This window comes from Anopheles cruzii, chromosome 3, assembly GCF_943734635.1.
Source record: "Anopheles cruzii chromosome 3, idAnoCruzAS_RS32_06, whole genome shotgun sequence".
NCBI lineage: Eukaryota > Metazoa > Arthropoda > Insecta > Diptera > Culicidae > Anopheles > Anopheles cruzii.
This window is the reverse complement of record NC_069145.1, coordinates 54,532,971-54,543,862: the sequence shown is the minus strand read 5'-3', so window position 1 is coordinate 54,543,862 and position 10,892 is coordinate 54,532,971.

Sequence of the window (10,892 nt, the reverse complement as noted above, 5' to 3'; positions counted from 1 at the left end):
TACCCGTTTTTCCTGGTTTAGCCACCGGTTAAGCAGCTTTACCACGCTTAGACCCCGACCGATTTCACACAATATTGTCGTAAGTGACCCATTTCTCATCCCCAGTACCCATCCGTTTAGGAAATGGGTCGATTTCATTCCGTTTGGCCAAAATTGCGAAGATCGAAATTCGAGCCATCATGTTTTTTTACGTAAATAGGTTGGCACCAAAACATTGAGCTTCTTTGTGAACCCAGCTTTGCGCAAATGGCTTAAAACTATTTGATAGTTAATCTTTAGCTCCTGGTCGATGCTCCGATTACCAAACTGCTGATGAACTTTGGTTATTTCTGTGATTTTATCGACATTTTCGATGGCGGGTCTGCCTGTGCGAGGTGCAACTTAAACATAAAAAAATAGCTGAAACGGGTCAATGAAACCAAAATTTGACCTAGCTAGCTTATAAAGTATCGGCATCACAAACACCATGCACAATTTCAGCGGTCTAGCTTCAATTTACACCGTTTTCTAAGAAAAACTGTAAAATGTACCGAATTTTCTCTTAGTTGACCTCCATTGTTTACACTCTGCAACTCACAAACGAATGGAACAAACAATAAACAGTGAGAGCAGTTTTTTAAGTGTAAAGTATCAGCTTTAAAACGAGCCTAAACTTGAAGCTGTACGATCGATACTTCACGAGATATCGATCACAAAAGGCAGCTGTTGTGAAAAACGTCGATTACTTTTTCCCCAACCTGATATATGGCGTATTGATGAAACAGCCTCCGTTCTCACGTTTCCTGCGCTCAGCTAAGCATTTGTTTCGTTACTCAAACCACAGCATGGATGATTTGGCTGGCGTTTGTTAGAGACTAGAAGGTTAGGAATGTGATACAAATGCCACTAGCAACTACACCGGCAAACATCGCACTTGCGAGCGAAAGTTTGTTCGAACGCATACGAGTATCTTAGTTTGTGGCTCTAAAATACCTTAACGTTTTGTTAGCTTGTAACAATGAAAATATGTTCATGCAAACATGATATGCAATACTGTCTAAGATTATGTTGTTGTCTATACCGTTATACGCAACATATTTCCAGCGCCACAAAACAGAACATTTTTATAGATTTTTTTCTAAACATGAATTAGTTAAATAAATGTATAAAAAAAGCATTACATTGAAAATAATTTTCTTGTCGTTTGTCACAAGACCAACTGATAAAAATGTTAAGCTTAAATACTTTACATTAATTACTACATTTTTCAACGAAAAGGCTTCTCGTTCGCTAGCTTTGGGCTCCGTTTCATAATGCAAAGTCCTGTTCAAGACAGGACATTTTTACCATTTTGTCAGAAAAAAATCTATAAAAAATGTTTTATTCTTCAATTTTTTGGAAGACAGCAAAATATGAAGTATACAGGAACAGAACAGGAACGCTAAAACAGAAGGGGTTTTGCTTTATGGCGACCGACTTGGGTCGGTTTCGTTCTGGTTTCGCGCACAGTTTACGGTTGTGAAAATTCGTCATCCGAGTCAAGTGCCAGACCCGAATAGTCCACTCATTACAGGATGTTGGCCCTGTCTAGACGTATCAACGTATGTCAAAAAAAAAATGACCAACATTTCTCTCATGCCAAGTATCGTTCTCTGGGCGGCAGAAGCCAAGGTATCGAAATTGGTTACACCATCTTGAGCATTTTCAGCAACAGCAGACGGTCAGATGGAACCGACTTATGGATCTATACGGGAAACCTTCACGTTTCGTTTGGCTAGAGTACGAAAGAGAGAGAAAAAACATCTTGAACTTTCAGAACAAAGGATCATAAAATGTTATTATGATTTCACCGGTGAAACCTACACGCTTTCCTGCCGGTTGAGTTTGTTGCCGGTTTTGTTCTAACCAACACGCTTCTCGTCGTGACGATTCACGATACTTCTACGGTTTACGACTTCCGAAACTCGTAGATGCGATCATTAATGTTGGGGGAAAAACATTCGCCCAGCTTGGAACAACAGCTTGGAGCCTGGATGGAAAAACCCGGAGGCCCCTGAGGGTGGACACATTTTCAATTGCAATCCCATTAAAGCCAACCGAGGCAGCCAAACGCGCGGGCGTGCACAGGATGTGAAACTAATTCGTCCGTACCCGAAAAGGCGATGCATTATTCAGTTGAAAAAAGGATGACAATAATTCCGCACATCAAGGGCAGCTTTTCCGACAGACCTTATCGGGCAGGGATTTCAGGGAGCGTTTAATAAATACAGAATAACGTTTCAGAATGTGCGAAGTTTTTTTGTTATTCTTTGCAAACAGAATAAATTTTAGATGGATTGTTATTAGGTTTTATATGTTTATTAGAACTATTAGGAATTTTATGGGGAATATAGAAAAAACATTTGTACCTAGGTTGCTGTAGAAGCTAAATTGTGATTTTTAGGATTGTTTACTTATTTAAATGAGCTGAAACCCCCGAGAGGGGCCTTTGAAAGCTTTCTACTGAGTTATTCAGGTTTATCCAATATTGGATAAGTAGTCCCTCCGGGAGCCGATATAGCCTTGACATCCGAAAATTAATTCGGAAACCTACCAAATTGACTGCCCTTTTAATAAATCAATGGCTCCACATCAGCGTGGGGAAAAAACAACCGAATGTCGGCGAACCGAACCGATTATCAAGGTCGATGTATTTTCGACAATCCATTAAAAGTTTTTTTCCCCAATGACTTCCGTCGTCGCCGCCGTGGACCTAACTGGAAGCGGAAGCTGAGTAGACACGCAGTATTAGGCCACACTTGTCCCGGGGCCCAGAACGGATAAGGGAAAAATGGAAGTCACTTCCTGCTGGAATCGATAGCAACATAAAATAAGTAAATACAAAGAACGTGCGTTCGGTCGCCCTTTGGTGACGCCATGCTTTCCATTAGACTAATCATTCGTAATCGAGTATAAACGGGCCCACAGAATAAATTAATTGCACGAATCTGGATTTCTGTTTCTTTGCAGAACTTGCATTTCTAAAAAGTATCTAAATTTATGGTTATCCCAGCAAACTTCCAGTTCCACTCATTGAAGTTAAAGTTTGGAAATAACACAAACGTTCATTAGAATCAACATGTTTACTTGATTTGAATAGACATTTTCGGTACCAAAATAGTTAAAACTGGACGAGCTTGTCTGAGCTTGTCCGGCATCGGATAACATTTTGATACAAAACTAGGAGCATCAGAATGAGACAATGAGGTGAGAGAACTTTGAGAGGGCCACAGAGCGACGCGCAGCGATGGATATCAGCATAAAAGTCCAAGGGTGACATCCGTAGCATACCAACGAGATTCAAACGATGATTAATGGGGCAATGGCTTTGCGTGGCCAGATTATTCTCGTCTGCTGCTCGCGTCAGATTCGCGACGATTGTAGTGGCGCAACGCGCGCTGGGAATGACAATCCATGAGCATGTGTGAGAACGACGATGCCGCGGGGGGTGCTAGGGGCGTTGGTAGAAATTCAAAACCGGAACATGAATCATTGCCCTCGGGTAGATGGTGGTGGGTTTCATCAACGCATTGGTGCTTGATTCTATCGCACAACTATCGCGCGCCAGAGTGGGAAAGGACACAAAGAGAGATAGGGACACGCAGTCTGCGTGCGTCGGTGTACGATCGCTAATGTTACTGACCTCTGGTAGGACGTCTTGCGTGTCGATCATAAAACGCAACTCGATTGTTGCGTTATGTCTAGAGTTCCACATTTCAAATGTTCAGCTCTGCTGAAACAGATGTCATCAGAAAGGAGCCACAAATCAAGTGACGGAATAATGGTGAAATTGTGATTTTTCCGATTAATGCTTATGTAGAAAGGAAACGGAGATGAACTTTACTAGGTCTCTTACGGTTCTGAGGCAGAACATCAACACATTGAAATTTTCATACATCTTCGCGCATCCGATAGCAACAAACTTTGGAATAATGAGTCATGAGTCACCTGGTCCGTCATAACAACGGCGACCACGTAGTCGAAACGTGGAGGAAGTTGTCCATCAGAACGAATAGAAAGTTTTACATTCAGGAAACTTATGTCCCCGTTTCTCACGACGGGTTCAACGAGCAGAACAGTTGACAAAACAAATTTACTCAGAAAATTATCACCCGCGGGTCTCGCGGGCTGCAAAATAGGGCGTTCTCTTTCTGTCCTGTCAACGTATACGATAGCCACCTCTTTCTCCTCATGTCTAGAGTGTTATTTCACAGCAAGCAGTACTCCGAAACTATCACACTGTTTCCGTTCATTCATTTTGAACGACTTGAACGATGATGTTTTACCAACTGTCGTTAGCTTTACAATCTTCAAAGAAAGGTCTAATGTTGTAAAATTTATACCTAACAACTTTTTAACACTAAGGGTAATGCAAATTCCTTGAAGTAACAAACGCCTTACTAAAAGTGGAAGTGCCAAACCCAAAAGTAGAACAAACTTTTTACAGTGGAATGTAAATGTAAGAAATGGAAACAGTTGACATAAGAATGCCATAAATAGCAAACAATCACGTCCTCCAAACACGCTCGCCGCAGTGAATGGAGTGTGCGGTGCGACGAAACGCCACCCTAGAACACCTCCCTAGAACGGCACACCAGTTTACGTTCGGTGTGTGTTATGTTTTATTTTTAACCCAATACCGAGACCCTCGGTAGGAACAACATCAGACCAAAGTGCGGAAACGGCCATCATGCACGGTTTGATGTGATTTAAGCGCAACTGAAACAGCATCGGCTCTTAGAGTATGTGGCGCAGTCTCGGTGGAGCACTCTACGATCATGGAGAATTTCAGGCAAATCACACGCACGCACGCACGCATGAATTCCAATGCACCGTGCAGTATTAATGCACACAGACAGAAAGCGCCATCTTAAAAAAGGAAACGAACCGACAAGTAGTGTTGGGAAGTTTCGCTGATCTGCCAAGAAACTGGCGCCTTTTAACGATTATTTCAAATAAATCCAAATTTTCGAATCATTATCAAACATTCGTTTTACAGTCGAGTTCGTTTTACAACGAGAGAAGAAAATCAGCACTAGAGAGAGCTGGAATGCGTGACGCAGGCACATTATTGAATGGACTGGATGATTGTCAATTTCATCATACGTTTCAAACAACAAATTCGCTAAACAACTCAATGCACTAAACAATCGACTGGATATTTGTCGCACTGATTATTTTCAATTTCAAGCAAATTTTCCATAACTTACAAGAGCACTTTTGGCATTCGTCTCCCATGATATGTATTCATTGACCTCAAATTTACAATTGTTCTCGCCGGGTGATGTTTAAGGCTAGTGATGGAAAAATACATTCCAATTAGCTTTTCAACAACGTTCGACGTTGGGAATCGGTATGCGGATGCAATCTAATAGAGGCCAACCTTCATCAATTTGTCATGGTTGCAAGAACACATTTCGCAAATGAACTCACTTTAAAAAGCTGGCAAATGGTTTTGAAGAGAATAATTCGTGGACGGTGTAAAATTATAAATAATATAAATTACAAATGAACTTGTTCCGCAAAGATTGTTTGTTTTGTTCAAATGAAATGTCGTAAGTCGTCGTAACGTATGATCTCAATTCAAGCAGGTTATAATGTGCAAGAGCAAAGAGATGGTTTTACTAAGAAAACGTAAACCTGCGAGAGAATTTTCCTCCCCATTATGTAACGATTAGCGAGAAGTTGCAAAACAACTTAAAAACAAACAACTTTCCCAAGCGCTTAGGACTTATCACCCAACAAGCACTGGCCAAAGTATAGCACACATTTCGGTACACGAAATACGATACGCAAACGCACAGCGCAGGCAACATATTTAATCCCTTCCACGGATACCACCTCTTATCAAAATTGATCCTTATGCACACCATTTTCGCGAGTGTGTTTCGATTTACGTTATTTAATCTGAGAGCAACTTTTCTGCCTCCTTCACGACCAGGAGTTTCCGTTACGCAAGACAGTCGCAACCGGTTTTTTGTTTGTGTTTTTCCAGCGAACCCCTAATGCGGGACACCACCGTAATTGCGTGGATCGTGTGTCGATCAAGGGTGACGGTGGGCTTTTTGGGCTTTCGAGTCTCGAGATTGGTCGGTCAATGGCGGCCTCGGTAATTACCTCGCCCCGGAAGGGTTGTCCAAAATGTAGAATGAATGCCGGGTGGGGTGAAGCTTATTTCAGAATTAGCGCCCGCAGCGCCCGTTCAACTGGAACCACCATCGACTTGGACGAATGCGGGCGTCAGCCATTCCAACCCTTTTTCTCGCCGCACACACGTAGAGTTGTCCAACTGGATGACCAACTCAGCGACTGAACGAACGTTGCTTCGTGTTTGTAATTTTTGTGCGTACGTCGTTTGGCTCGTAAGTGGCCCAAATAAGATTCCATTTTATCTCAACAACTTGTAACACTAAAGACACCCCGTGTGTGTGTGTGGTGGCTATTTGCTCGATCGTTTGTTTACAGTTTCCTGCTCGGTGCTGCTTGCACTATCTGATAGTTTACTTTCACAGTCAACGATCGAAGGGGGAGCGCGTTGGAAGGAACTTTGTTTGAAGCAATCGGCTTTCAACCCAAAACATTGCCACAATGTCGCCTCCCACTAGCAACTGTTTAAAACGTAATCAATCGTGATGCGAGAGAAAAGGCGATTATTGTATGAGTGACATAAACATTGTTACTACTTTATAATAGCAAAAAGATAACGATTATTATCGTGTAGGTGCTGCATCTCATTATAAACAGTGTCCCCGTGTCCGTGAGATACCGAGCAGAGGGAAATCTTGGTCACAGAGGCGAAATAACGATTTAGAAAGAGATGCAAATGGCTATAAGAGACGGGATACCAAATGCTGATCGGTTGTTTACATAGCGACATTGAATCGCTGCTCCTGCCCGGCCCCGAGAGTTGCATTTTATTGCACTCGACTGGTGTGTTGAAGGGAAAACACAAACAAATTGCATTCCTTTCATAAGATTGTTTTGTCACTGATGGATATCCGTCGTTTGAACCATTTAATGATGCATATCTCGGATGATAACAGCGTAGCATAACGTTGCATCTTCAAAAACGTTGCTTGTTTTCGTGGATTTTAATAACATTCCATTGTACCAGTAAAAAAAAACCTATTGTAATATTTTAGTCGTGCATCACTGAAAGTTGTGATCTTTATGATAAAAAATATTGAAGGTCTGCAGAAACAATGTCGTCCTATATTTTTAACTAACGCAACAAGATAAGACAAGAAGAAACAATAATTATCTTTGGTAGTAACCTTCTTCTAAAATATCAGGTTGAGGAAAAAGTCATGGACGTTTTTCACGATAGATCCCTTTAGTGATCGATATCTCGTGAAGTATCGATCGTACAGTTTCAAGTTTGGGCTCATTTTAAAACTGATACTTTACACTTAAAAAATGCTTTCATTGTTTTTTGTTTGTTCCATTCGTTTGTGAGTTACAGGGTGTTAACAATGGAGGTCAACGTAGAGAAAATTCGGTATATTTAACAGTTTTTGTCGGATAAAAGTAAAAATTCAAGCGAAGCCGCTGAAATTTTGCATCATTTGAATTTTGAAAGTCATCGAAAATGTCGATAAAATCACAGAAATAACCTAAGTTGATCGGCATGTTAGAAGTGAGAGCATCGGCCAGGAGCTACAGATTAACCATCAAACAGTTTAAAGTAATTTGTGCAAAGCTGGATTCACGAAGAAGCTCAATGTTCGCGCATTATAAAATATCCTGAGTGATGAAAAATTGAGATCAAGAAAGGATTGTGAAAATGGATTGCTCGAGTTTTTCGCCAATAACGACTAAACCTTCTTCAAGAGAGGCATTATGAAGGTATTTTTAAAAGGCAACACATTTTCCAACAAAATAGTGCATATTTGACGCAAATCGGACAATTGGAAATCTGTTTAATACAGTTTTGAAATGGACGCAAAAAACGTCCATGACTTTTTCCCCAGCCTGATAATCTCTTCAACGCATGATGTGCGTATATGTTGTCCATTTTGCAAACTTAATTGAGACGCTTACATGTTACGGCAAAGTTGTGTTCGATAACGTTTACTTAAATAAATACGACCCGGTCCGTTCTTCTAAGGTTAAAAGAAAAACGTAAACCAGTACAGTATTACCCAACATCCTGGTGGACCTGACCAGGTGATCTGGTGAAGTTTCACTTATCCAAACACAGAATGTGGAACAATCTTGTCCTCCTGCAAATGATTGTTGTTTGTTGCAACGATTTCCACCATCTGTCAGTATCTCAACCGTATTGGTTCCACAAAACCGTTACTCCGATCGGTTAAGGTCCGTCACACGGTTCGAGATAAAAACGCCAAACAAATTACCGGTTGGTGAGTTCATTTTTTTCCCTCCATAATTAAGTTACTTTTTCAAACAAATGACCGAACGGGGTGGTAGGGCTTGCCATGCCACCGGAAACTATCGTACATCCGTGTGGTTCGGTAATGTGTCGGCCAACCTTCAGACGCCTCTCATCGCCTGAAGTGTTTTTGGCCAATTGTTGTTGACGGTGGTTGGTACCATAAACAATAATGGCAACAATTAATGTCGACCGGCCACCAATTATTGACGGCCGCCGGCACTCCTCGCTGGGGTGGGCATGTGCCCGGGGGCGGTAGGGACGACGCTGCAATGGCGAGCAGCTAATTTTGGTTCACTCGGCGCTGTGACGTCCTCCAAAAACATTGGCCCCAATGCTCATCCGTTCGAATCGAACCAAGAATTGACGTGCCATTGGACACGGCTATCGATGAGTTTCACTTTTCGGGGCCATTTCAGCAGATTTTCTTTTTTTGTTCGGATTGCTCTCCGCGGAATATTCAATGGCGCAGAGGCTGTTTGTGGCAAGTGCGCGATGCATGGCATTGCACTTCGAAATGGTAACCCATCCGTTGGTAACCCTTAATTAGTCATTTGGCGCGAGCGAAACCGACCGCCTCGTTTGGCGGCATTTTCTACTCGTAAGTTTCTTTCGGCTTCGTTTTCCTGGGACATTTTTATCGTGCACACACACTGGTTGACGGGTTCTTTTCATCGTGGGTTTCGTCGTCCTCATACTTGCTCGTCTATATGTAAATATTGCCTAGCTTATTTTGCTTTAATTGCTTTGCTGGTAAAATTTTTGAAATTTGTCCTACAATCGGAAAAAGAGGAACGAACCGCGCAACATATATAAGCGACCATCTCAAAGTCTCGAGAGAATTGGGTCGCGTGATGCTAATTAGGAAATGGAATTATATCTTCCCGGTGCAAAAGGTGGAAAGGTTGGAATTTATTCCTATGGTACGCCCTGTTTGTGTTACGGCTATTCTATTGTTTACACTAACAACGATCCGAGTCAGAGAAACGACTCGTCGATATGGTTTGTTCCATAGCATCTTGTGTCAACTACTATGTAATGAGTCTGGATGTTTCATTTAATTGAAATAAAGCTCACCTGAAATACACTTCCATAGCATGGCTGTGCCTTCAACTAGCTTCCGGTTCTCGGGAGCTTCGGTCGAATATGATATGATCGAATCGACTCGTACTAATTGTGGAACTCACACGGACTAAAGATCCCTTATAAATGACGCAACCATAAAATACACAACCATCCTCTGATCGAAGTTTGAAAAGCATAACAATATTAAATGCTTTCTTTCATCGTCGTGCTGAAAGTTCAAAACGGTTTTTCAAAAATCGTTTTCCGTTTAGAACATTAGGACACTTTCGCTAGCAGAAGCAGTCGCAGGCATTCGTTAGAAAATATAACCCGAATCCGAATCGATCCGCTTTTTCCACTCTGTTCTATTCTTCTGCTGCTTCTGCATCCTTCGAGCCGGTTATTTGTCACAATTCAGGCAAGTTCCTTTTTTTTTTGGTCGTTTCCACATCGATGTGCAAAATGAAACCACTCTTCCCTTTAATGTGCTCATAAAAATGCTGCTCGGCGGAAAGAATTCTCTGCCGCCGCCGAGTCCTTCCCGAACACAGGGGCGATGTGCAAAATCTGGGGAACCCAATTTCGCCCGTCTCTGAATGTGCCACCGTCCTCGACAGTGACAGGCCAACAAGAAGGCTGGTCGTAGGTCATTGTCGTGCGATTATACAGAAAGAAAGTTTTATTTCTTTCTTGCGACAACCCACCCAAATCGTTATCGTTGGGGTTTCTCTTGAATTTGTAGAGTTGTTGAACCAGTGTAGATTTAGCTATGGCAAATATGATGTTTTTGCCATGCGGCTACAAAGGCAAACATTGTCTTAACCAGGCGGTGGCAAGTAGAATATTTCAGTTTAATCCCTCTGGATGACATTGAGTTGATAAGAAAGAGGAAGTAAGGGCTGCTCGTAGGGGTGCAGCATCCTGTCCTTAGCTTAGTGGTAGAGAATCGTAGATAATAAAAAAAAATACCGAGCAAACGAACGCCACAGAGAGCAGCGTGGCTATACATCGGAGTCCTGAGAGTTGAATTGAGTGAAATATGGATGTGCTGCTGCTAGAGATAGCCAAGTACAAAATCGGACAACGTCATGAGAAAAGTTGGACCTTACAGTCCTTCACAGAGAATGGTCCGTTGGCGCAAAAGTTCCATTCGAGTTGGTTCGATTCGAAGACCGAATCGAACCAGAATGAATGTGAATATTTTACAAACACACCAAGATCTTTGGTAGTTGATGCACTAGGAACTATAATTGCACTGCAAAATGGCTGATGGACTGAATGACCGAAGACAGCGACAATTGTGCGCACCACTGTAGCGCCATTGTCGCAGAGTGAAGTTCGGTGACTTCGTCCTTTGCTGCTAACGTCCCGCTTTGGCTAAGTATTTGCGCGCTGCTGTTTGTGTGCATTTTGGGCA